Genomic DNA, 27,986 nt, shown 5'->3' with positions numbered 1-27,986 from the left:
GCCAGCGGCCTTGAGGAATGGCTTGAGGACCACCAAGACCTTGGAGATGGTATCCCACTCTGTTTTGTTAAGAGGGCCGCTGATCCCAATCTCCCCAACCAAGGCCATTTTATGGATGGGGTTCTGTTGCTTGGCCACCCTTTCCAGCATCAGGTATGTGGAGTTCCACCGAGTCCCCACATCCTGCATGATTTTGCACTGCAGGATGCTCAGCTCTGCCTGTTTGTCCTGCAGCATCTTGCCCCACTTGATGCTCCAGTGGCAGTACCATGCAACCTTCCTGCATTTTTTAAATAAGCTGGCTGGTAGTGATGGCCCTGTTCCCCTCCAAGGCATCCCTGACTATGAGGTACAACTTATGTGCCATACAGTAGACACCAACAAATTTGGCCTCACACACCACTTTTAACATATTGGCCGCATTGTTGGTGACCATGCACCTGTGCGTGAGTTCGTCCTGCCTGAGCCACCCCTGCACCATGTGGTTCATGGCTGCCATGATCTCCCTTGCCATCTGGGACCCATCCATCACCTCCGCTTGAAGGAGAGCCAAAGACGGCCTGACTGGTCACAACAGTGCCCTGTAAGGGAGATGTAGGCATGATCTCCACCCTGGCTGCTCCAGATGTTAGAGGTGAAGTACAAGGCTACCTACAGACCTGCCTTGTGCAGCTCCTCCGTCCAGTGCTCCCTGCATGCCTCGTTCAGGGAGGGCACCACAGTCCTAGTAAAGGTGGTACATGCAGGCACTCGGTATGATGGGGCCACGTGTGCCATGAGCCACCTGATCTTTGTATGCTCAACTAAGAAGAAGGGCTGGCTCTCCAGAGCAAGCATTTCCCCAGTGCTCTAGGTGATCTCACTCACCTTTGGAATGCACTCCCCTTTGTCTCCACCATTCCCTCACTGGTCCAGGGTGGCCTGCCTCTGCTTCAGTGGGACGGGGGATTTTGAGTGAGAGGAGGACATCTTTTTGGGCACGCTCCCAGTGGTGCCAGGATGAAGAGGAACAAGGGCAAGGGGTTCCTGCCTCCTGAGATGCAGCAGCATCACTGTGGTGGCAAAGTGTTTCACGTCCTTGCCCTGGCTGATCTACCTTCAGCAGTGCTGGCAGGTAGCATACCTGGGATTATCTGCCACCTCAGAATGATCTCACACTACACTACCCACCCGCTTCTGGGTTCAGAGTGGGGATCTTGCCTTATCCCCCTCCTCACAAGGCAGAGGCACAACAACAGGAGGAGCTGAGCCACCTTCCCCCACAACGTCCTCCAAAGTGCCTTCCAGAGAAGAAGACCTGCCTCTAGGGGAACTGTGAGGGATGCGGAGCACTAACTCAGATTTCCCCTCAGAATTCCCCAGAATTTCCCTTGCTATGGCCCTCAACTCCTCTGATTCCATCTCCAGCTCCAGCTCCTCCTTTGGCACTGGAAGGCTCACACTGGCAACTGAAATTGTGGTGGAGAATGTCATGCTGCTGCTGGTTAGTGATGTTAGTGGTGGTGGTGCAGATCCAGGCACTGCTACCACCTCCTTGCTCCCACTAGCAGCAGAAGACTCATCGTTGCCAGGAAAGAGGGTGCATCTGTGTTTGGGGTGGAAGCTCTCCCTCTGCCCCATCCCCCTCCTCTTCCAGAAGACCTGGCACCTGCCTTTCCAGCATGCTTCATAATGTTTGGTGTGCTGCAAAATGTATGTGCGTGTGTATTATATGTTGTGCTTTCCTGCACAGTGATGACACACTGTTAGGGAAAACACAGATGAAAGGAATGGATAGGGATAACAATAGGGATTGTAAGCAAAGGTAAGTAGGAAAGGATTGGATACAACTTACAAGAAGAGAAACTAGCTACCAAGATACCAGATACCAAGCCAGAGCCTTTCAGATGCTGCTGGTCCAAGAGAGATACAGCTCACAAAAGGCACAGATCACTTCAGACACAGCTTGATGTATTGTTTCTATGTCCCTCCCCAAGAGCACTGCTATTGGACAGGAACTCAGAGAAAGATCACAGTCACTGGCCAGCTACAGATCACAATATCAGAGCAGTCTTTCCTCCTCTCTCAGCCTTTTCCATATATGAAAAGATCACCACATCCCTCTCCCTCTCTCTCTTCTCAGTTTCTGTTTCCTACAAGGCTTCCAAATCTCTCTGAATCAATTTGGACCTTTTGATAGGTCTCCTGATTCAATTTGGGTTCCCAGATTTGGCCGCCAAATCGGGCCAAATCTCCTCTGAATTGAATCAGTTACCAAAGCTTCACGCAGCCCTATTGTGCAGGACTTGGGGAGGAGGCATGGGGGAGGACAGCCTGGGGCAAGACTACAATTCTTATTGATAGGGAGCTACCTAAGACACAGTGAGCAAAAGGGATTTTTGCAGGCTGCTTGAGGTGCACAGAGCTGATTTTGCTGCCTTTTCATGGTAAGCCCACCTCTCACTGCTGATTGGCTGAGGGCCCCCAGTGGCCCCTCCCCTCAGCAGTGATTGGCCAAGAGAGCATTGGGGCCATATGACAGGCAGCCCTCTCAGTCAATCAGCAGTGAGAGATAGGGGGCAGGCCTTTCTTGCCACCAGCTCCCCCATCCCAGTGGGCTGCAAAGCCAGGCTGCAGTAACCATGAGGACAGCTAGCGCTCACTGGGGAGCCAGTATTTTATTTTTAGCATGTGAGGTGTTTTTATTTAATTTTGTGGATTTCACGGACATTGCCAAATTTTGTGGACAGTGACCAATTTAGCAGTTTCCACAAACTCCGCAAAATTGCAAATTATGTAGGTCCCTACTTATTGATGCCACTTGTTTTAAGGGTGGGAAAAATAAGTGGGCACTAGAGCTTGTGGTAACAGTTTGGGGGAAAGGAACTTCTGAGATCCCAAAATGACCTGGATTTTGAAAATGAATTTTTGTTCTGAACTTTGTCTCGGAAAAATCTTATATGCTGCCAACACAGAAGAACTATAACTGACATGCGCGGTTTGATTCTGTGAGTGGAAGGTTCCAAGGCTCACCCAGCTCATGCCCCCTGGGTGACCTGCGGACCTGTCAGTCATGGCTGACCTACTTTCCCCACAGATGCATGCTGAGTGACAGCTAAAGCATGAGGTAATCTGACTAGAAATTTCTTCTCTGTAAGTGTTCTGATTGGCCACCAAATTCAGATAAAAGTTCAGTGAGCCCCTCCCTCAGGGGGGAGAGTGTGTTAGCTGGAGACAGAGGCTGGTGTTCCAGGGACTGTCTCTCTGTCAGGCTTCTGGGCCTATTGATCTCCTCCTTCGATTGACATTTCGTGTCACTTGCTATTACTGCATTGCTGTTTTGATTTCCTGGCTTCAACTTACCTTTGGCATTGACTATCGACGTTGATCAAGATCATCCTCACTGGCTTTGGCTGTGTCCTCGGTTCATCACACTGGCTCCTGGCTTCGGCTTCAGACACCATCTCAACTCTTCGTTGTCCTTACTGGACTGGCGTCACATCGTTCATCATTACGTTACAGTTTGTTGTGTATCATCAAATTATGAGCTGTTGACCAGCCCTAGGACTATCCAACAGGCAGCCGCATCTATCCCGTCAGGGGTAGAAAGCAAGGGCTTGTTGGGGAACCCTGTGGGCCAACAGACCCCTTTGTTCATTCACATGTTTGTTTACTGTAACTGAAGACATCGTTTTCTACGCATCTAAGCGTAAGTTAAATAAATTCCATCTTGTTTAAGAAACCAATACTCTTCATGTGCCGCTCAGACTCCATCGCCAAAACTCCCACCTGTCCGTATCCAATTTGCTACCACCTGGCCGCACCACTGTGACCAATAACGTGAGCTTGGCTCGCCAGCTCCAGCTTGACAAACTTGTCAGCATTTTCCATATACAAGTTCACATCTTTTCCTACCACATTTAGTTTGTTACTGAAACCATCAAAATGGTTACTGAGATCTTCTTCTTCTAAATAAACATCTATTTTTAAAAATATTTTTCAAGGAAAACTTTTGTTAAATTCTGTAAAATAAAAAATCAAATATATGAAAATTAGGCCTGTTCTAAACTTGGTAAATATGGTTTTGACCACTTCTGGCGTGTATGTACACCAGCTTTATAGATTCATGATACCATGTTTTTGTACTGTAGTAGCTCTTTGCTTATGCCAGTGTAACTGAAGGAAGTCAGACCCTGAGTTTCATAGTTTTCCTTCTGTCCAATATAATGGACTTGTTTAAAAAAAAAAGTAAAACTTGTATTACTCATTTATTTTGTATACTATGAGTAACTGTGTATGTCTAAAAAGAGACACCTGGGCATAATAATTGTCAAATGAGTTTGGAATGTATATGCGTTGTGATAGTTTCTTGTAAACCATAATATAGCTATTCCTCTGGTAATTTTCAAAGATTATGTTAGCACAATGTAGCAATCAGCAAATTAAAAAGGAGAGCTTGTTTATATTTTTCAGTGATAAATGCAAGATAGCTTGCATTTTTTAAATGATTTTTTTCTTTTGCTAATTGAAATTTTCGGTTTCGAAAACCATTTTCAGTTTTGCACTGCGGAAAAAAATGCCACAAAATCTTTTGAAATGAAATTTCATAAAAACAGTTGTCATTGTCCAGTCATCTCTAATTAGAAACTCTGGTGTCTCTCCAGCATCATGACATGGTTGTTCATTATTCTTTTCAATTGTTACTGAACCACAACTTTGATTAGAGAGGTTAGGTTTTGACCTAGTGCTTATATTTCATTGAACCTTTGGGGCATTCAAAAGAAAAGATTCTTGAGCTTGCTGAACCTTACAGTTAGTAAAATGAAATTTATTCTGCAATAATGAGTGCCTTGGGGCATTAAATTTCCCACTGTCAGCATGTCTGCTGATCACATTTAATGACAGGTTGTTATTGAGCAGATTTTCACATGGAGAAAAGCATCCTTTGTTTCCAGTCAGAACCAAGTGATAATTTACTTCAGTTCTAATACAGTTTAGTCATAGGCACAAATTCTCTTGAACAAGGAAAATAGGGTGGGAGGTAGGTTGGACCGTTAGAAGAAAATGAATGGGATGTGTTTTTCCTCCTCCCCACACACTTTTATATTCTCTCTTCAAGCCCTCATGCATTCTTATGCCTGTTGATTTTTCCAACCCCACATTATTCTGTGTTTGTGCTTTTTTCACTCAAATAACAGATGATTTGATCCAATTTGATTAGCCAGTTTTTATCACTGACTAATCCAACAGTAATGCAGTCAGGGTTTAGATATTAAATTTTCCTGTATACCTGCAAACCCTAGCTGTGGTGATGCAGTAGTTCTTTTCAATTAATTTCTTGCAAACTTAATATTATAAGAATTAGAAAATACATTTGATTGAGGCAGCAGAAAGAGAGAAAAAAGGAAACATATAGTAGAAAATACTGTTCCTTCAGGTTAAAAATACTATAATTGCATATGGAAAATGAATTCATAAAAACAGTTGTGACAGGGAGCCAGAGGTTCCTATTACTTCAAGAGGGCTACAAGCCACTGAGCTAAGCTGCTGCAGGGAAAGGCAGACTTGTTATCAGGCCCAAAAATGGCTGAAGAGCCACATGACAGGAAGGGGCAGGGCTTAGAAGGCACATAAGACCAGTGCCTGAGACCAGGCAGTCAGTTTGGCCCTTCAGACAGCAGGGAGAAGAGCTCCTAAGTGGGAGGGTGACTTGCTGATCCCTAAGCTGCCCTGGGAACTGCAAGTAAGAAGCTTATAGCTTGCTGGGAAGTATTTCCCAATATACAAAGAGTTTTGTTGTACAGCCACTGAGCTGCCATTTTTTGGACCCAGTATCGGGAGAGTTTTGTTATACAGCCAGTGGGATAGTGTTTATGTTAGGATTATACTGATGGCCTGGGAGTGGCTAAAAGGGGAAAATGAGGAGGCCACAGTGGGGTGCTGGTGGGGCACACCAAGGCTTAGAACCCTTCCAGGGCAGGACACAAACCAGATATGGCCATAGAGGACCAGGGGCCATAACCCAAGAGGAGCAAAATCAGGGTCAGGGGCCCAGAATCTGAGTGGGACTGGAGTTCATAAGCAAGGACCCACCACTGTAGGCCTACACTAAAAGAGCTCAGGTAGAAAAAGGGGGTGGAAGCTGAGAAGCCCACATCTCCAACAAGTGCTTGGAGGCTTGAGAAGGCCGGGCAGAGATTGATAACTAGTAAAATTTGCAAGTCACAGGAGTGACTACAGGTGTGGTGGGAGGTCACAATTATTGCACCTAAAGCACAACTGGGGTTGTCTTAAGGCTGAAGAGTACAAGGCAGAATAGCCTGGAGAAAAAGCACACGAGGAAAAGTCTCCTAGGAAGAGGCTATCCCAGCCCCTGGAAACAGCCTCCCCAGTTACAAGACATAAAGATCAGCTCCTAGCAGGAAAGAGAGAAGAGGTAAGGCAGGATTGGGTAAAATACGACCTGTGGGCTGGATCTGGCCTGCCAGCTGATTGGATCTGGCCCACAGGCAGGCACCCACCAATTAATTGTATCCAGCCCTGCCCACAGCTGCCCCCACTGTGGTCTCCCTGGGGCTGAGTCCTGCACAAGGCAGACCATGTTGCGCTCCCAGCCTCCCACACCAGCAGGCAAACTTCTGAGCAAGGCTCCTGCTGCTACCACTGCCTAAGGAACTGCTGGGTTCCCCCAGCCTCCAGAAACTTGGGAAAGAGCAGGAAAGCAGCTGCCACCACTAGCAGCAACAGTAGCCCCTGCAAGAGGGGAGCAGGGACAGGAAGCTGAGTCTGGTATCACCAGCTGCAGCTGAGCTGGCACTGGCTCCTGCTGCTGTTGCTTTTCTCTTTGGTGGGGCTGCACCAAATGCACCATGACTCCTGTTCCTGTCTGTCCCTGCCTGCCCATCAGGGCTTTGTAAGCAGCCAAGCTCCTTCACAGCCCCACCCCCATCCCCTCCATCCACATATGCTCCCCTGCCCCACACAAGCAGGACCAGAGTGAGCCGCAAGGACAGGAGGAGTTGCTGGAGGTGGGGGGAACCTAGCACTTCCTGGGGCAGTGCAGCAGTAGCTGTCCCTGCTGCAGTGCTCTGGGGCAGTGGTAGGGAGGGGAAGCTTCAGTGTTGCAGAGCAGGGTGGGCTCTGTCTGCAGCTCACTCTGGTCCTGTTTGTGTAGGGCAGGAGAGCATGTGTGGATGGGGGGGAAGGCGTGAAGGAACTTAGCTGCTCAGAGCCCTGATGGGCAGGCAGGGACAGACAGGAGTGGGGAGCAGCAGCAGAAGCCAGCGTGTACTTGGTGCAGCTCTGCCGGGCAGGCATGTGACGGGCTAGCTGGTAGTGACTTAGCCCAGGGGTTTTGAAGGGGTAAAAGATGATTGGAGGACTTGGGATTCCCTTTCCTCACCAATCAGGCCCCAGAGACTCACCCTCCATGTCCCCTGATTGGCCCCTTGGGTCACCTGGAGGGAGATAAAAGGGGCAGTGCAGTTGACTCAGGGGAGACCAGTGAGGGGCCACAAGGAAGGAGATTCAAAGAGCTGAGCCAGTGGGGCAGGAGCAGTTGCCCCAGAAGAGCCTGAAAGAGTGGGACCTGCAGGCAGCAGTTGAACCCTCAGCAGCGCAGTGTGTGGCTGGCAGGAGAGGCTCCCCTCTGGGCTCCAGGATCCCCAAGGAGAGGCTGCAGTCAGCAGGAGAGGCTGCCCTCCACTCCAGCAAGGATCTGAGCAGCGACCTGAGAGCTTCCCAGCTCTGCTTCCAGCTCCTCCAATCAGAGGCCAGGGCTCCGGGAAGGTCAAGACCCCTAGCAGCTTGGAGTAGTGCTAGCACTGGTGGTTGTGTGGTAGAGTTTGTGCCTACCATGTGGGAAAACTGAATTCAAGTCCCAGCTTTGGTGACTTGAGGTGAGTGAGCTTACAGAGAGAAGTTCTTCTTGCATTGGAAAGGAGCCATTGTGTTTTCTCCCCCTCCAGGTACCTAGGCCCTATATTCCTTGTAATTTGACATTTTGTATTTTGTGCCTTTTGTATTTCCAGTAATACCAACCACTATTGTTTGTTCTGCTGTTTTGTGTTTTACATTTTGGTTAACCCTGTCTTTTGTCAACTGGATGAATATGTCTAGGATTGTAAGTGTCTAACCTTTGTTGAATCCTGTCCCCTATACCTCCTGGTTTATCCTGGTTATGTTCCTAGGATTGTTCCCTCATTAAACGGTATATGTTTAAGTCCCCATTGGTGGTCTAGCTTTGCTCTATAAGGGGAGGAGAGTCCCTATACCTCCCACAGTGCTTGTGCACTTGTTTTGATCCCTTCAATTGGAGAGGGGGTACCTCTTGGAGTACCGCCCGGGTTACAGGCACGTGAAACTGAGGCAATAGCAGCAGGAACCAGTATAGGCTCAGCTGCAGCCCCACTGGGCATGTGTGGGACAGCTGGTGATACCAGGCTTGCCTCACTGCCCCCTACCTCCCCTCTCATGAGGGCTTCTATTGCTGCTAGCTAGCAGCAGCTGCTTTCCTGCCCTTTGCAGCATGCTGGATTCTAGCAGGCAGGACCGAGCCCCTTCCCTTCCCTCTCCTCCACTCACAGAGGCTCAGCTACATTACAAAGAGCAAGCAGGGAAGCCACTACACTTGCACACCCAACCCACCCACACCCCCACATGCACCCACACACCCCACCTCCCTCCATATCCTCACACACACAGAACATCATGGTCAACTGGTGCCACCTTAGTCAGGAAGGGTACATGCCCACCTCCCGTGACCAGTCATGAGCCAATCTCACCTCCCACAGGGGGAGAGGCAGGGGGGTGGGGAGTGTCCCTCATGGCAGATACAGATGCCAGGTAAATAGTCTGAGCCTGTGGTATATATGAAATAAGTAAGAGTTATGCATGTTGAGAATTACATACAACAGTAGCATGACAGGTACCATTATATTTGTTATAATGCTCAAACCTTAAGCTATATATAGGCAGACCCTGATACTGTACTGAGCTGTCTGCAGATACAGGATTCTTCCATCTAGAAGCAGAGCCATAAATACTAGTAGTCAGATTGCCAAAAATGTTTAGCACTTCCCATCCCAAATAATCTGCAATAGTAGCTTTGATCACTGATGCTTTGAAAATCAGGACAATTTCTTTTAGATACAAAAATGTGGATTTAAGGAATGAAACTCTAGGCACATTTGAAACATGTGGCCAGCTACTATCAACGTGTTTGTATTAATCCTATCTGAGTGAATAATGACACTCCTAGATTGTATGTTTAACAGCAGGGGGTTAAACTCAGACATACCCTAAGTTCTAAATGCCCTATGTGCCATACTCTGGAAATACCTAAAGTACGTGTGTACCAAAAGCACCTCCTTGACCTAATAATCTACCCTGCCTCACAGCAGGACCAATTAGCCCGGGTAGTATGACTATACAGCTGCTAATCCCTGAGCTAAGAGTTAGCATTGACTTTTGCCATTGAAAGTATCCAAAATACCTGAAACAAAGAGGACAGATTCTTAAGGACTATAAAACCTCTATACAAGGAGTAGGCAGTAGGGAGGGGCAGAGACTTGCACTGTGTGAGTTAAGAAATGTTTACTGTATTAGCTCATTTTTTATATATGTTACCCAACTCCTGAAGTCTTTCCACACAGAAAAGATGAGAATGGCCCTCTTCTCTTTTGACAGACTTTAATTTCCCAGTAATCTGCTTCTTTTCTTCTGTTAATTGTGTGTCTGCCATCCCTGGGAATTTCTCTCACAGCCTTCCTTCTACTGTTTTTCACCATGCTGTGTCTTCTGTGATCAGAGACCTGATGAAGAATTTCTTCCATTTAAAAGCTTGTCTAACTTTATCCCAACTATGTAGATGGTCCAATAAAAATATCATCCTAAGAAATAGTTTCCTTTTGCATAATTTTTGGACCATCACATCTTATACTACCTCACTTTTTAAATAACTTCAGCAGCAGCATGCTTCTCTTGTTTTTTTGGGGGGCGGGGATTGTTTTTTGCTGTTGTTCTTTACAAAAATTTAACCATGACATTTTACAAGTACTGTTTGATGAAGCAGTTTTTCCAAGTCTCAAGCAAAAACACTTCATAATTTTGAATTTTTATTAGGTATGCATTAAAAATCAGTCTGGAAGGGCCTGCACTATTCCTGTTAAGGAAACAGAAGTAAAGCCACTTGATATTTTGGCTCAACCAAAACTAAATAACACAGCAGATCATTTTGAATCTTCACAGTCAATCCATAAATTGATCCCTTCCTGTTACCTCTGTACTCAACTAAACTGCACAGCCTTGAACTATAAGTATTACCACTGAAAAATCTTTCCCATGAGTTAGTAAAACTGTCAGTCCAAATTAGAGTGCACGTCAAACACATTTTATCAAAATAATTATATGTTGCTCATAGGCACCAACTGTCAAATAAATAATCCAGCTCTTATCTCCTATTAGTCTAAAGTGATAGTAAATATTAGTTTGCTACTCGATAATCTGTAGACAGCTAAAAATTCATGATGCAGATGAAGATGTAATAGCTACTGTCACGTTCTGCTTTTCAGTAGTTATCACCCCTTCTCCTACCATACGTGACAACGGTTAGATGGACTATCAATCAAGTGTACACCGATAGTCTGCATACCCCTGTACTCTATCCCCTTCATAGTTCACTCCCTTTTCCATAATCTATTTATTTCCCATCACTCCTATTTAAACAAGTCCTTCCTTTTCCTGCAACTGTCCTGACCTGTCTGTGAGGGTAAGCTGAAAAATCTGAGAATGTAGTTCTTGACTTCCTGTCCCTGGTTCAACTTCTCCTCCAGCATTTGAAAAAAAAATTCACTGCAGATGTGCCACACAATCAAAGTGGGGTGGCTACAACTCCGTGCTGTCATCCTGGGTGTCAGTGAGATCAGTGGCTTGGCAGTGCATCTCCTGCCACAGCGATGCATGTGTTATGAGCTCTATGAGGGGCTACCCAGGAGTCCCTGCTTTCAAGCAGCTCCAGAGCTTGCTGATGTTTGCTTTTCCCCTCCTTCCTCCCATGGCCCTGAATTTAGCAACCTAGGGAAGGAAAGGATGAACAATGGCAGTACATAGCCCCTGGGTTCTGTAAAAGCAGGGGCTCAGCATTTCTGCCATTTTTACATTTTACATAAGACATTCATTAGCTGGAAAATAGGAATAACCTTGGCAGCACAGTCAGAGCCCAGCCCCCGGCCCTCTTCCAGGGGAGTGTCCTAACCAAGTGCTCCAGCCGTCAATCTCTTGGCCAAGAGGTGGATGATACCACAAATCCCAGTAGTGTAACTAGGAGAGAGTGAGTGGGACAGTAACCTTGGGCATCAACTTAGAGGAGTGCCAGAATGATGCCCATGTAGCAAGACAGGTGCACCCTTGGGAGGTGGAGGAAAAAGCAGAATGGTGCCACCCTCCTCCCACCACACCTGCAAAGTGCCACTGCAGGTGCATTCCTGCAACCAATAATTTATCTCAGGGGAGAGAGTAAACAGGTCACCAAGGGATTCCCCTGGGGAGCCCACAACATGGGTCTACTCTAAGCTTGTTTCCTAGCTGCAGCAGCCTGACCCCATGGCTAAGTCCACCCCACACCCTCTCCATTTTCCAGCCATCAGTACAATCTCCCTCCCCTCCAGCACTGAATCCAATGGTGTGCCACTGTCAGTTTTTTCCCCACCTTTAGTTCTGGGGACTTAGGCTAGGAATAGACATTCAAAAAGACTGAGCCTGAATTGATTCAATCTTTGTGGGTTAGTCTAACCTGTCCAGGCTGAATCAGTTTGTAACCACACAGACATCGCCTCTGGACTAAAAAAGTCCAGGCACATGCCTGCATTGGCTCAGGCTTGAAGCTGGGGGGGGGGGAGGAAGGGCCACTAGAGCCACCCTCTCTTCCCTTCCACAGTGCTGAGTGGAGGGGGCATGGCCAGGCCCCAGCAGGACACTCTGATTAGGGAGGAATCCATTCCCTCACTGACCAGGAAGGGAGCCAGCAGGGAGTTGCACAGCATTTATCACCCATCAGCAAAACAAAAGGATCTCTCATTAGTTCAAACTCTTTTTGAACAACTGTTTCCAAGGAATAAATAGAGGGACATTACCAGCTACATGTTGGTTAGCTCCAAAAAGCCCTAAATGAACACTGTCCTGTCTCCCTTTGTCCTGTCTCCCACAGCACAGACTGTAGCCAGCATATGGTTTGCTCACTAGTGCTGAGAGGTGTCTGTGTAAGGCAGAGGGGATGGGGGAATCCCTGCTTGAGCAAGGCATGGGAGAAGAGGTGAGGGCCAGGAAGAGCCAGGCAGATGCCTTATACCTGCAGTCTCTGCCAGAGCTGCAGCCAGGGAGCAGAGGACAGAGGACAGCCTTGCTGGACTGGAGCAGAGAGCAGAACCCCATCCAGAGTTGCAAAGCATCTGAGATTCTGGGGGCTCTGATTTAACTTAAATTAGGAAGGGGTCTGGGACAGACATAGCATAAACCAGTTTGACCCAAATCAGTTAAGTCTGATACTACATTCAGCCAGGTTTATCACAAACTGGTTTCAGCCATTTTCAAACTGGTTTATGTGCACTAAACATCTGTTCTGTTACAGTTTTAAACCAGTTTCTGATCACTTAAACTGCTTTATGTGGATTGTCTGTCCCTAGACTTAGAATTTAGGTGTCTCCCAGAAACATTTCAAATTCCTATGAAACTTAGGTAGAAGTTGGATGCTGTTGAGGACCTAAATGCTCCACCTGAATTGCCTCTGAACATACTCACAAGCCATAATGTAGATGCATAGAGTACTTTATAGTCCAAAATTGAGATGCCTAATGAGTTTTGTGACTGCTGTGCCAGTTTGAATTTATTTTGTTTAGTTGTTTAAGGAAACACTTTGAATCTGCCTCCTACAGCCTTAACACAGTCTGAAAGAGCAGGACTGAATTCACAGGTACATGCACATGCTCATGCTCACATACATAAAGGTACACACAATGTCAGAGCAATGGACAGAATGTTATTGTTGCAAGTTGCTTACAACCTGACAGAATTGATTGAGCCAGATGGGAAAACAAAATCTAATCCAATTCTTCTCTTATCTAAATTATTGGAGAGGAAAGTATGTTTTGAGTGATTAGCCACATATGAAACTAAGGAAGAAATATTGATGAGGAGAGTTGACCTTCATACCAACCAGGAGGTATTCCTATTTATGTGACATCTGCAAGAGACAGAGCTGGTAATTAAACTTTTCTGGACCAAGGATTGGGGCCAAAAGTCAAAATATGTCTTATTATTGATAATTTCCTATAAAATAGTCAGTACAAACACTTTATAATGTTTTGTACTAAAGACACCTACAATAACTGTTTCTAATTCAGTAAAATTCTTATGGCCTGACTTTGAGAAACACTGAGTGATCGCCTTTTCAAAATGGAAAGGCAGGACACGTGCCTGCCACTCTCCCCCCCCCGACCTCTCCCCACCGGTGGCATGGCCTGAGCAGAGCTGAATGGAGTGGGGGTGGCTGCTGCATGCACAGGGCTCCCCACCCTGCTGCCTTTCCCCTGGGAGCCCTGCACCAACCATGTGCTTCCTGTTTCCCCAGCAGCAGCAGAGGACACAACTCCATGCTGCTGCTGCTGCTGCCCTTACTGCTCTTGGGTGAGCAGGAGGTGCCTTGTTATGGGCATGCAGGCAGTATGGGGCCTCCAGGAGAAGGGAAGCAGGGCAGGAAGCCCTAAGCCTTCAGTGGGAAGCCTGCATCCACCCCTTACACAAATCTGAGGGGGAACATGCCCCCCATTTTACCCTCCTGGAGGGTGCATGCAGCAGTGGGGAGCTGCCCCACCCCATCCCCTAGATGAGCCACCTGTGGCTCCATCCCATTCCATACCATGGGCCCTGGCCCCATGCACTACCCTGGCTGGGCAACACCCTCAGCCTCTGCCCCACTCCCTCCCTTATCATGGGGGCCTTAATCCCTGCCCTCCCACCCCCATATTCCCTCTATGCCCCTCCTCTCCCATAGTTTTACCTGCAGGGAGCTGCTTTCCATGTTGTCTGTATTCTCAGCCATGTGCATGTGTGAGTGGACATGCATGTAGTACCCCTAGCATCCCACTCCTGGCAGCCCCTTGCAAGCTAGAATGCTACCAACCTGCAAGAGGAAACCTGCTGTTTCTGAAATCCCTGCATGATACTGTGAACCCAGAACAAATGTTGCCCTGTAGTCATCCACCTGGGACTGGGACTTGAGGTTCCCTTTCCAGGACTGTCCCGACCAGTTAGGGACGGGTGGTCACTCTATGGGATGGCAGCAGGGTGGGGAGCTCTGAGCCTACAGGGAGCTTTTCTCTACACTGCATGTCTGTATTTCTGGCCACATGCATATGTACAAACATGTACATTCACATGGTGCCCCCTGCATCCCACTCCCAGTAATTCCTTGCAGGCTGAAAAGCTGCCAGCCTGCAAGGGGAACCCACCATTTCCTGATCCCTGCATGATATTGCAAATCCGGGACAAACGCTGTCCCAGAGTCATGCAGTCCGGGACAGGGACTTGATGTGCCCATTCTGAGACTTTTCCACCCAGTTAGGGCTTGGTGGTCACCCTAGTGCTGGCAGCTGCCAGTGATTTCATAGCAGAAGCTCAGCACCTTTAAAAAGTAGGCCATTAAATGTTATCTAACCACAAAAAGAAATATTATCCAAGTAAAGAATGATCAAAGCTGCATTCCTTCATCCTGGGGCTCCAAAACTCAGTTATCTGCTGAGTAGCAGTTATCAACAGCTACAAGTAAGAGCTAGAACATTTATTCTAACAATATACCATATTTATTTAACCTGCAACCAGGCTCTAACAAAACAGCAGAGCAGAGATTAGACATGGTTGTAGTCCTACTTCCTAAAGGGTTGAAGAAAGGAAATTAATTTTAACCATTAAACTAACAATATTAAAACTAGTTTTAAACTCCTCACAATGCAGTCATTTTGTCTTTTATTATTTTTCTATCATTATTTTTATATATTATTATATCATATTATTTTTAAATTCCGTTCAGTCCACAGGTCAGCTACTATGTTTGTGGTTACTTTGACCATTTGTTTTGTTTAAGGAGTGTGACAAAGTGCACTATCATATGGGGAAAAGAGCTAAGCAGCTGGTTTCAGTTAACCATTAATGAGTCTGAACAGAGACTGCCGAAATTGGTGGGGGGGAGGGTCTGAACATCTATCTATAAGTCATCCCCAGCTCATTGTAGTGGAAATGCAGCATTGAAAAAGGCTGGGATGCTGAGAGAATGTGAAGTTGAGACCCGTTCTACGTAAGAACAAGAAATGAGACAAATACATTAAGAATATAGTAGTGATTTGAGCAGTGTTGGAACATAGGACTCTTGTGTGTTTCTTGGGACTCTTAACTAGAAGCACAATCTGGTTTCTTCCTGGTTGAGACTTAATTTGCAGGGACCAACCGAATTCATAGTGGAAAGAGAGTGCGCGGCGGCTACTTTAATCTTGCGTATTCCCCCGCATGCACCTTGCTCTTCCCTTCCTCCGCTCCCCCCGCTGCCGATTAGCAAAGAACACCACCACTCCCTCCTGATCAGCAGGGAAGCTAAAACCATGGTTTTAAACATGGTGCCGCTTTTGCCTCCCCGCCAGTCAACAGCAAACAGCAGGGCCATCCAGGACCCCTTTGCCAGAGGCAAAAATGGTGCCATATTTAAAACCCCAGTTTTCACCTCCCCACTGATCAGGAATGAGCCGCAAGCACGGCCCCTCCACCAATCAGCGGAGGGACAGGGGATGGACAGGGCTGTGGGGGAACCTGCAGCGCACCTCCGTCTGCCATGAATTTGGTAGGTCCCTATTAATTTGTTTTCCCTTACTTTGCTAAACCAAACTGGAAAGTGAACAGAGTATCTTACATGAATAAGGTACAAGTTGGGAGGGGGAAATCACCAACTTCAAGAGGCAGTTTCAAGTGGGGTGAGTTCTCAAAAAATGATTTAATAACCATGTCACCGACTTTCATTGTCCTCTGCTGATTCCAGATCAGCTTAAAGTCTTACTGCCTGTGATTCTGGTTCAGGTGCTAAAACTTAGGCTGTTTCTGTCCTCCCCCATCATCTTCCATGTGAAAGCTTCATAGTCAGAACTTGGTTGACAGATATGTGGATGATGCGTGACAAAAAAACAGATTCCTGCTCACTCAACCATAACTATGCTGCTGTCCCTCGTGGAAACCAACACTTGCCTCACTCAGGAAAACAAGCTGCTGGGACTCTAATCTGCATAAAAAGCTAATGCCATTTGCACATAGTCCTTTTTGTGAGGAAACCAAACTATCAGATATACATTAATAATTTAAGGTTTATGTGGCTAAACTAACACAAGGTGGCGGCATTTCAGCACACTTCTGTTAAGCTTGGACAGGCACTTAGCAAAGTATACTTGTGACTAATTAAAAGTGGATTGATCAGAGGGAAACAATGTTGGGGGGTTATTCTAGTAAACTGGCTAACTCTATAGACTGGTCAAATGAAAAGTGCACTGCACTGTAATGTAAAGGGCATGGAAATATTTTAGTTGGAGAACCATATGAAGTAGGCTGTGCTGGCATATAAAACGGAGGTAGATTGGTGTTAAACCTTACCACTTGTGACTCACGCCAAGTGTTTCCTTCTGTGTGTAAAGCAGAGGAAGTTTTAGTTATGCTATACTGAGAGAGGAGTCTAAACACTGAAGGCAAAAATCTACATTGCATTGATTATTTTCCTGCTTAGTGCAGATTATTGGCAACTAAAGCAGGCATATGTCTGTTCAGACTTGCTCTTGCAGCTTTGCTACTGGAGAAATACAGACATAAAACATGGTTATATCAACCACAGAAAATGTTGTGCCAACATGAGGCTGTTCGAAGCATGCTCTGCACCTTTTTCACCTACAGGCTAATATTGCAAAAAAAAAAGGTAGTCTTGCCTGCAAAACCCTGAAATGTCTTATGCTAGAGAAGGCAAAAGAAGGAAAAATAGCTTCCTGGCATTTAAGATATAGCTGAAGCTGTAAAGGTAGCAGACCACAATTCCTTCTTTCTGGTCTGATCAGAATAATGAAAACCCATTTTGGATATGGGGGATCCCAGGGTTCAGAGAGCTAATGAGTGGCAGCCAGGATGATTAACTTCCTTCCACCATTTGCACTGAGTATTAACTATAGATACATGTCTGTGAAGTAGCTGTTATGCCATTAACATTATACAGTTGAAACACATTTGGATAATTAGAAACATTTGAAATATTTCCTATCATTTCTAGGCTCTCTAGTTCAATGTTGTCAATACATGCCTTTACCAGAAGTCTTGAAGTCACCCCACTTCCACGCTGCCTCTGTTTAATCTAAACAAACCAGTTTGTATCAAATGTTTAGTATTAAACTTTGACTGATTTATGTGAATTTCATATAACAGGCTGAGTTTGACTTTTGCTACCAGGGACAACTCTTGACTACAGGCCTCTGAAAATTGAGGCCAAATATGGTCACTTTTGAATAATCTGGAAAATTTCCCACTGCCTGTGACATGGGAATGAGAACCAGACATTTTTTTTCTATTGCAAGTGTAATATGGATAATGGTAATACAGATACCACCAAGATGCCTCAGCTGGGACCAGAATCAGGTATAATAGAGCTACATAGTAATACACTCCTTACCCAAAAAATGCACAGTCTAGACAGACAAATTAAATGTTAAGAGGAAACTCGATAGCTAAACTGGGATTATATCCCAGGTCTCCTGACAACCAGCCCAGTGCTTTGCCTCTTCATGCTACCTCCCTAGTATTTGCCTTAGGAGCTGTGCCAGTCTTGCAAACAGGCAAACATTGCTTGTATTTCCCTCCATATTCTGCAAATAGCAGTGACTGACAAGCAGTTCAGGCTTTAAAATGTCAGTGTGACGCTATGGAGTCAGAGACAAACAAATGAACGTATGAGTATTCCTGCTACCCCTACACATTTGCCTCATCCTAATTTCCAAAAGTTCTCTTATCTGCATCTAATGATGTCTACTAAGGAACAACTGAGGAATACACTGGAACCACGGTGTCAGATTCACTTGGTCCCCCCTGAGGCATATGCAGACTGTGAGGCTTTTCTCAGGCTGAATCCAGTCACCCTTGGTGAGGAGTGATCAGCAGTAGCTTTGTGCAGGTGGTGGTGGCACTGGTGAGGCAAGTGGCACTATGTCACCTCATGGAGTCATGGGAACCAATGCAGCTACAACCTTTGAAATGTGTCACTTGCCCTACAACCTTTGAAATGTGTCTCCAACAGAGCTCCAAATCCCAGAATTCAGCAGTGGGCCCTGCCCTAAATTCCTGGCTCCTTCAGGAACCCCACAGGCCAAATATCTACCTATGCATTAGAATAACCTCTGAAGCCTAAATAAAGTGTTTGTCCTAGATATGCCACCGAAAGACAAAACCAGGCATCTAACCTTTGTCTTGTGTGTAGAGTTATGCACTGAAACGTATAAGCAGCACAGAACAGAACTGAGGGCTCCTTCTCACTCGACTATCGAGTCAGGCTCACTCTTGATTCAGCTCTTCAGGCCCCATGATACTTGCATTCACTTCTGCCCAGTTGTCCAGCTTCAACAGGATGAATGGAGGATGCCCCAGCCTTCTCTGACCCAAAGCCTGGTGGTTAGAGAAGGCCAAAACCCAGGGCAAATGCACTACCCACAAGATTATCAGGCAAAAGGATTTTATTAAATCCTTGATAATCTGCATAAATACAGAACACAGTTAAGATTTCAAAATATATTTGAAAACTTATAAATAAATGCTACTGCGATAAAGTCACTAATGCACAACTTTTTAAACAGACCCTGGAATCTTCTATAAGGATTTCTTCCATGTCTGTATCAGTACAGATGGGGACGATACAAGAAGGAGGAAGCTGAGAAAATAACAAAAATGTAGCATCCGCAAAAGACAGCTTAATCTGTTGTGTCAGACATCCTCTGTGTTAACAAGACTGTCTCTATATTTTAAGTCCTTTTTTTCAGAACAGTCTACTGAAAAGCTGTAGTTTCAAGCACAGTGGCACAAGAAAGGAGACGGTGGTAGAAAGTACTGAAAAGAAGAGTCTACAGCATCTTAACTGCCAGCATGATTGTTGAGAGGCAACAATCCTGAGGTCATTTTTCAAAAGCAGCCTTCCAAGTGGCATTGAATTTTGTACACAGACAAGGTTTTCTGTTTCAATATTCTCCTTTATCTTTGCAAGCCTAGAAAGATATACCTGAATGAATCCCTCTGCAGGTTTAGTACTTACTTTCCCCCTGTGTTCCACACTGGCTGTATCAAATTAGCAGATGGGATATCATCCCACTCTATGGGCACAGAAAGAAGTTACAGCTGTCACATGATCAGACCCTTGAAACTGCTCTACACCTGTACCCTTTCAAAACTTCACAGCTGCAGAGTGCTTTAAAAGTGCCCTATCACGTGACAATTTGAACCCTCATTACATGATGGTTCAGGTTAAGGCACTTCAAAGTGGAGTGTGTTCACTAACTTCTGTCAACATACCCCTAGTGCTGTCTTCAGAATGGGAAGGGGAAAAGGTAGGGGAGGGAATTCTATCCAGAATGCACCCAGCCTGTGCTGGAGGGTGGGGCAGGTAGATTGGAGCCCCCCACCTTGGGCAGTGCTCCCCACCTCAGGGGGGCTCCAATCCACCTGCCCTACCCTCCAGCACAGGCTGGACAAACCCCAGATCAAGCTCCCTTCCTTCCTTCCACACTCTCCCAGTCTAAAAACAGCACTCAAATTAGGGAGTAGGGGAGGCTAGGGGAAAGCAGCTGCAGACATGTAGCCATTCCAAACTGGAGCTCAATCCCCCAGCCCCGTGGACTCAACAACAAATTTGGGTCGGGAGGATCCTGGAACTCGTGGTGCTTCCTGCAAAGTACCATGAGTTACAGCGGGGATCAGCACATCTGTCAGCACCCCATGTTACTGTCTTGGCCCTCACAGTGTGCAGATCCTGTAGTTCCAATCTCTGCTCATTATGCAGCAGCAATAAGGAAGTGGACTCTCTATCACTTTACTTAACTGCTGAATATTGGGAGAAGACCATATAGAAAGGTTGGACTGGAGACATGACAAAGAAGACTTAATTGCGTAAGCACCACCATATGGTGGGTCATTGAGTGGCAGGTGTCCATCCCTTCCCAGTGAGGAGTGATTGACCCAATCTGGAAAATTACAAGAACATAAAATCAGATAAAACACCTGAGTCTGAATCGCAACTTGTTGGGTTTTTTTCTGATCATGGCAAGTGTGAGAGAAATAAAATGACAGTTCCCATTATCTGCTAATATTAAAGAAAAACTCTGCTGCCCAGTTTATTTACACAATTTACCAAAGCTCCTATGACAAATTGCTCTGCTTTCATAAAACACAGTTAGGGAGCGATAATTAGAAAAGCAATAAGTTTTTTATGGATCCCTGCCGACAGAAACGTATACAGTTCATATTTGTTCAGGTTGAGTTTCATTCATGAAGCAATTTTCTTAATCAAAGCACAATCTATATTGAATAGTGTGGGACTTGCATAGGGAAAGGAACGCAAGCTTTATGAGAGATCCTTCACAAAAAAGTGTTTGATCTCCCTTTTCACAGTGCACAGCTTGAATGCAGCAGGTGGCTTGTAGCACTCTATTTCTTGTTTAAAAATGTATGAATAGTTTGATTAATGCTTTCATTTACTAGGTGAGTAGAAAAATAAGATTTTCTTGGAATCACAACAAATGCAAATGGATATTGCCCTTCTTCTGGAAAAGATTTGCTTGCCCTACTCTTACCTAGTTTCTTTAAAGAAATAGTTGTAATAATTTATTTTTAATTGTATTCCTTTCCTGGTTTGTTTTAGACTGTCTGTATATAAATGCATATGCTATTTGTTGGTTTGTCAGAAAAATCACAGTTCAAGCAGATCCTGAGGCTCTCTTACAGTGCCGTGCTATTTCCAACTGTGGGTGTGTACAGAAGTGCTCTATGCGGGGGAGGGGGAGACAGGACTCTGAGCCTTCCTGCACTTCCCAGGCTAGGAGGCAGGAGGCACTCCACAGCCTCCTGGGGCTTCTCCACTGGTGACATTTAAACCAGAGTACAGAAGTTATTTAAACATTGTAGGTTGCTAAAGTGCTGTAAAATAAAGCACTTCAAGTTTAATACTTCATTTAACAAGGGGTAAAGAATTGTACCCATTTTTAAAGTGCTATAAAGCAGTGCATTTCTGTTACGTCACAGCAATAAGGTACTTTAAATGGTGAAAAAGCTATTTCAGTACACACCATATATGCCTCCACAGCAGTGTAAAGGAAAATGATTTCCATTATGTCCTTGTAAGGGATACCCCAGATATAGGATTGATTTAACTGTTTCCTTGTTCCCATGTCTCTGTGAACAAAGTAGGGGAGCCCTTCCTAAAGACCTTCCCCATAAATGCACTGGCTAGCACTAAGGAAGGATTTATTTGCTGCTTGCTTTCATCAACAAGAAATTCCCCATGCAAAGGAGCAGCACAGGAGAAGTTGTGTGCATGGTAGTCATTCTGTGTGGTGCAAATGATAGCACCCATTGCTAACAGAAAAATCTGTTTCAATATATTAATTAGAAATCCATATCCATGAAACATTAATTTTGGAGTTAGGCAATTTTCAAATAACAGTTATATATACAAGTAAGAGCTACCTCTCACTTAGGTCTTACTAACCTGAATATCCAGTCTACAAGTTATGAACATTCAAGGTTATTATTTTCCTTTCAGTTGCCAGTTTTATTATACCAGGAAAACTGATTGCTTAGATAAACTGTGATCAGTACATATTGCAGAGCCATTGGCCATCATCTTTGAAAACTCATGGCAATCAGGAGAGGTCCTGGATGATTGGAAAAGGGTAAACATAGTGACCATATCTAAGAAAGGGAAAAGAAGGACCCAGGGAACCACAGACCAGTCAGCCTCACCTCAGTCCCTGGTAGAATCATGAAACAGATCCTCAAGGAACCCATTTCTAAGCACTTGGACAAGAAGAAGGTGATTAGGAATGGTCAGTATGGATTCACCAAGAACAAGTCATGCCTGAGCAACCTGGTTGCCTTCTATGATGAGATGACTGGCTCTGCGGATGTGGGGAGACCAGTGGATGTGATATACCTTGATTTTAGCAAGGCTTTTGATACAGTCTCCCACAACATCCTCACAAGCAAGCTAAGGAAGTAAAGGCTGGATGAAAGGACTATAAGATGGACAGAAAACTGGCTGGAGCATTGGGCTTGGAGGGAGGTAATTAATGGCTCAGTGTCTAGTTGGCAGCTGGTATTAAGTGAAGTGCCCCAGGGGTTGGTCCTGGGGCCAGGTTTGTTCAATGTCTTCATTAACAACCTGGAAGATGGCATAGAGTGCATCCTCAGCAAGTTTGCAGATGACACCAAGCTGGGAGAAGTAGTAGATACGCTGGAGGGGAGGGCTGGATTCAGAGTGACCTAGACAAATTGGAGGATTGGGCCAAAAGAAACCACATAAGGTTCAACAAGGACAAGTGCAAAGTCCTTCACTTAGGATGTTATAATCCCATGCATCAGTACAGGCTGGGGTCTGACTGACTGGGCAGCTGCTCTGCAGAAGAGGACCTGGGGATTATAATGGACAGTAAGCTGAATAAGAGCAAGCAGTCTGCCCTTGTTGCAAAGAAAGCTAATAGCATACTGGGCTGCATTGGTAGGTGTGTTGCCAGCAGGGCAAGGGAAATGATTCTTCCCCTCTATTCAGCACTGGTGAGGCCACATCCAGAGTACTGTGTCCAGTTTTGGGCCCCACACTACAGAAAGAATGTGGACAATTTGGACAGGGTTCAGGGGAGGGCAACAAAACTGCTGAGGGGGCTGGGGCACATGACTTATGAGGAAATACTGAGGGAACTGGGTTTATTTAGTCTAGAAAAGAGAAGACTAAGAGGGGATTTAATAGTTGTCTTCAACTACCTGAAGTGGGGTTTGAAAGACAATGAAGCTAGACTATTCTCAGTGGTGGCAGATGACAGAACAAGGAGCAAGTCTCAAGTTGCAGCAAGGGAAGTTTAAGTTAGATATTAGGAAGAAGTTTTTCACTAGGAGGATAGTGAGACACTGGAACAGGTTACCCAGAGAGGTGGTGGAATCTCCATCCTTGGAGGTTTTTAAGACCTGGCTAGACAAATCTTTGGCTGGGATGATCTAGTTGGGGATGGTTCTGCCTTGAACAGTGGGTTGGATTAGATGACCTCCTGAGGTCCCTTCCAACCCTAACTTATTTATGATTATGTATATTTACTGTGCCTCCTAACTGACTTCCTAGTAATACAGCTCTTTCATGTAAGGAGCCTGACATGTCTAAGATCCACCTGTGTTACTTAGGCTAATATGGTTAAAGCATGCCAGTTTCTATAACCAGCAGCACACAAAGGGAGGATTTTGTTAGCATCACATCTAGCCAGCTTTGACTTCCTAGCCCACTTGTTCTCAATATGTTTAGACTACAGACTCCCTCAGACTACAGGATCCCTTGGAAAATCCCAGCTATTAGCATTCACTCATTTCTTGACTATGGAAAAATAATAAAACAATTCTTTTGTTGCAACAGATTTGGAAAAAAAACATAATGTTTTTAGCACAATAAATTCTTATTTGAAATCTCTGGGTTTATCATGTGAATCACGAGTAAGTGTTTGCAAACCTAACAGTGCTAATATTGTGTGGCACCCTGTAGCATTTTAAAAGGATCTTAGAGCACATTGGTTGGGAATCACTGCCCTAGCCTGAACAACCTAATGTGCAAAAAGGGGATAGCCTCCAGCACAGATCTAAAACAAGACTTGACCTCAGGATACATAGCAAGCCACCTTAACTGTTCTGCCATTGAGCCCCTGCAAGTACCTAGCCAATGTCACTCTAACTTCCTATTTTGCTTCTTCCAAAAATTGTGCTAAGTACACTGCATCATAAATAAGTGTCACAATTATAATCTCAAGCAGATCATCAAAGCAGAATTGCCATTTCTTGAGTAAAGAAATAAGCTTTTTTCAGATTGTGACAATATACCTCAGCTTATCTCACTATAGCAAAATCTGCATAAACTGTTATGTAAAGTATTCTGCATATTTGCAGAGTTTAAGCTAGAGCCTGAATACATAAGTATCTGAGATTTTTTTCAAGAATAAAGCCAAACTACAAAATGTCCCTAGAGCAAAAATTACTAACACAAATAATCAGAGTGCAAATACAATTATCTAGTAAATTATCTGATTGTGTTCATTCAAGAAAACAGATGTATAAGTGTATATAGTATCAGGATACATTTTTAATAGGAGTTGAAAATACTTTAATTTCTTCATTTCAGGTCTTGTCTATCTCATAGATTGCAACTTGTGCTATCCAGCTGCCTGTTTTCCATATCCTATTCTAAGTTATATAGCTTACATAATTAACTTGTTAACCAACCTAATATTAAATCATGAGTACCTAATGCATCTAGATGTGCAATCTGTTCAAAATGTAAATCATATTAACTACCTATGTCTCGAAGCTGGGTTTGTATAATTAAATGCATAAATTGGTACATGTGACCATTACTGTAGCAGGGACGTGGCCTGGCCCCACAATTACTGGGGTGATGACCACTGGGGTGCATCATGGCCCACAAGATCCTGGGACATTCCAATGGCCAGCAACAAGCCCATGGGCAGGCAAGACACTCCCTGCATGCTTCCGCCTCCTCCCCAGGCAGAGCAGGGCAGGGCAGGGCAGGGAGGCAGCAGGAGATGCAGTTTCTATATGCCCATCCCCTGAGCAGAGCTGGAAGCAGGAAACGAAGCTCCACCTGGTCCCAAAGTCTGACTGAGGCCAGGATTAAGTGGCCAGCATGCCTGGCACCACCTAGAGCTGGGAGGCTGCAGGTGCAGCCAATTATAAGCCCTGCAAGGCCTCTTAGTATCTGGCTGCTCTGCAGGGCATGTAGGGGCAGGCATGTGTCCAGGTTAGCTCTGGAACTTCCCTCGCAGTGCAGCACCAGCCCCAAGGAAGGGGAGGTGCTGGCATAGGCAGCAGGCCATATTGTTTCCCTCCATGGAAGCCAAAGACACCTTACTTGAAACTGACTAGGCACTGGCTCCCACATCAGGAACCTGACCACTCTGTGAAGACCAAGTACCTGCAAAGGCATCATAGGGTTTATAATGTCTGTGGACCCAACTACATACAGGAGTGGGTCTGATACAGGCCCTTCTTGTGAACCAAGCTCATGACTGGGAGGCAAACCCTAAGGAGCCTAGCCACCCAAGAAGAAGGTGCATATAAACTATAAGGCCAAAGTTCAGACTGTAAATGGACAATGGCCATCCTTCTTTATGTTGTAGTTCTTTATTAATGCTGATGTGATATAGGCATCACTGGCAGTAAACACTTGCCAAGATAACAGGGCTTGGTCAGCCCACGTTGACCCAAGATCCTTCTGTTTTTTCTTTCTGAGATGGACCTTTTCTTCCATTATGTGAAGGTAGGCACCATGGGGACCAGGTGCCTACCCTGATCACAGCACAGAAACATCTGAGTGGAAAGGGGTGGGGTGTAGGGGAGGTAAAGCCCCATAGAAGATGCCCAGGCACTGAGACCTGCGCCCTTCTCAACAAGCCCCACTATGGTCAGGTACTACCTCCTGATATCCTTTTCCATTTAATATCAAGTTGTGGCAGGCAGGATATAAAAACAAAGGGGGTGAGAATGCCCATTGAAAGTGTGGCACCTGGGCCTCAGCCCAGTGTAGCTCTTTAGCCCGAGCCCCACTACAGTCATATACAGCCCTTGCTTAAAGATCAGAAACATAAAGGATTAATGTTAAGAACAAAAGGCTACATTCAATCCTTATCTTGAAAGCAGCATAGGAGAAAACTGGGCAGTGGAATGGCTGAAGTCATAATCTGCATGCTCATTTCCTTCTGCTTTGGGCATACCTGCTCACAAACAGGGAAGAATTGGTGGGGGATGTAGAAATGGATGGCAAGTTGGGCATCAGTGACCATGAGATGATTGAGCTCAGAATCCTGACAAAAGGAAGAAAGAAGAGCAGCAGAGTATGGACCCTGAACTTCTGACAAGCAGACTTTGATTCCCTCAGGGAACTGATGGGCAGGATCCCCTAGGAGGCCAGTCTTAGGGGAAAATGACTCCAGGAGAGCTTGGCTGTGTTGTAAGAAACCTTACTGAGGGTGCAGGAACAAAGATCCCACTGTGCAGGAAGCCATGTGGGAAGCGACCAGCTTGGCTTAGCAGAGAACTCCTTAGTGAGCTTAAACACAAAAAGGAAGCTTACAAGTGAAAGCTTGGACAAAAAAATTGGGAGGAATATTAAAATAATACTCAAGCATGCAGGGATGAAATCAGGAAGGCCAAAGTACAATTGAAGTTGCAGCTAGCAAGGGGTGTGAAGGATCACAAGGGATTCTACAAGTATATTAACAAGAGGAAGGTCATGGACAGTGTGTGTCCCTTACTGAATGGGGGAGGCAACCTAGTGACAAATGAGGAAAAGGCTTAAGTACTCAATGCCTTTTTTCACTTCACAGGCAAGGTCAGCTCCCAGACTGCTGCACTGGGCAGCACAGTTTGGGGAGAAGGTGAGCAGCTTTCAGTGGTGAAAAAACAGGTTAACTGCATGTGTGCAAGTCCATGGGGCTTGATACAATGCATCTGAGGGAGTTGGCTGATGTGATTGCAGAGCCACTGGCCATTATCTTTGAAAACTTGTGGCAACTGGGGGAGGTCCTGGCCCATCTTTAAAAAAGGGAAGAAGGAAGATCCAGGGAACTGCAGACCAGTCAGCCTCACTTAACTCCCTGGAAAAATCATGGAGCAGATCCTCAAGGAATCCATTTCTAAGCACTTGGAGGAGAAGAATGTGATTAGGAACAGTCACCCTGGATTCACCAAGGGCAAGTTATGCCTGACCAACCCGATTGCCTTCTATGCTGAGATAACTGGTTCTGTGGATGCAAGGGAAAGCAGTGGAAATAATATACCTTGCTTGACCTTAATGAGGCTTTTAATACCATCTCCCACACCATTCTTGCAAACAAGCTAAGGAAGTATGGGTTGGATGAATGTGCTCAACAGGTGGTACTCAATGGCTCAAGGTCTAGTTGGCAGCTGGTATCAGGTGAAGTGCCTCAGGAACCAGTTTTGTTCAATATCTTCATTAACAATCTGGAAAATGAGATGGAATGCACCTTCAGCACGTTTGCGGATGACACCAAGCTGAGGGGAGAGAGTGGAGTGTAGCTGGAGGATAGGGCTAGGATTCAGTGACCTAGATAAATTGGAGGACTGGCCCAAAAGAAATCTAAGTACTGCACTTAGGATAGTAGAATCCCACACACTGTTACAGCTTGGGGACTGACTGGATAAGCAGCCGTTCTGCAGAAAAGGACCTGTGGTTTACAGTGGACGATAGGTTGGCTATGAGTCAGCAGTGTGCCCTTGTTGCCAAGAAAGCTAACAGCATACTGGGCTGCATTAGTAAGAGTGCTGCCAGCAGACTTAGGGAAGTAATTTTTCTCCTCTATTCTGCACTGATGAGGCCACATCTGGAGTACTGTGTCCAGTTTTGGGCCCCCCACTATAGAAACAGAGGACAAAAATGGTTTGGGGGCTGGGACATATGACTTACAAGGAGAGGCCGAGTGAATTGGGTTTATTTGGCCCGGAGAAGAGAAGACAGAGGGGATTTGATAACAGCCTTTAACTACCTAATGGGTGGTTCCAAAGAGGATGGAACTAGACTGTTCCCAGTGGTGGCAGATGACAGAACAAAGAGCAATGGTCTCATGTTGCAGCAAGGGAGGTTTAGGTTGGATATTCGAAAAAGCTCTCTCACTAGG

The sequence above is a fragment of the Crocodylus porosus genome, unplaced genomic scaffold (assembly GCF_001723895.1).
Source record: "Crocodylus porosus isolate Cpor-Errol unplaced genomic scaffold, CroPor_comp1, whole genome shotgun sequence".
Taxonomy (NCBI): Eukaryota; Metazoa; Chordata; order Crocodylia; family Crocodylidae; genus Crocodylus; species Crocodylus porosus.
This window is presented reverse-complemented; position numbering follows the sequence as displayed.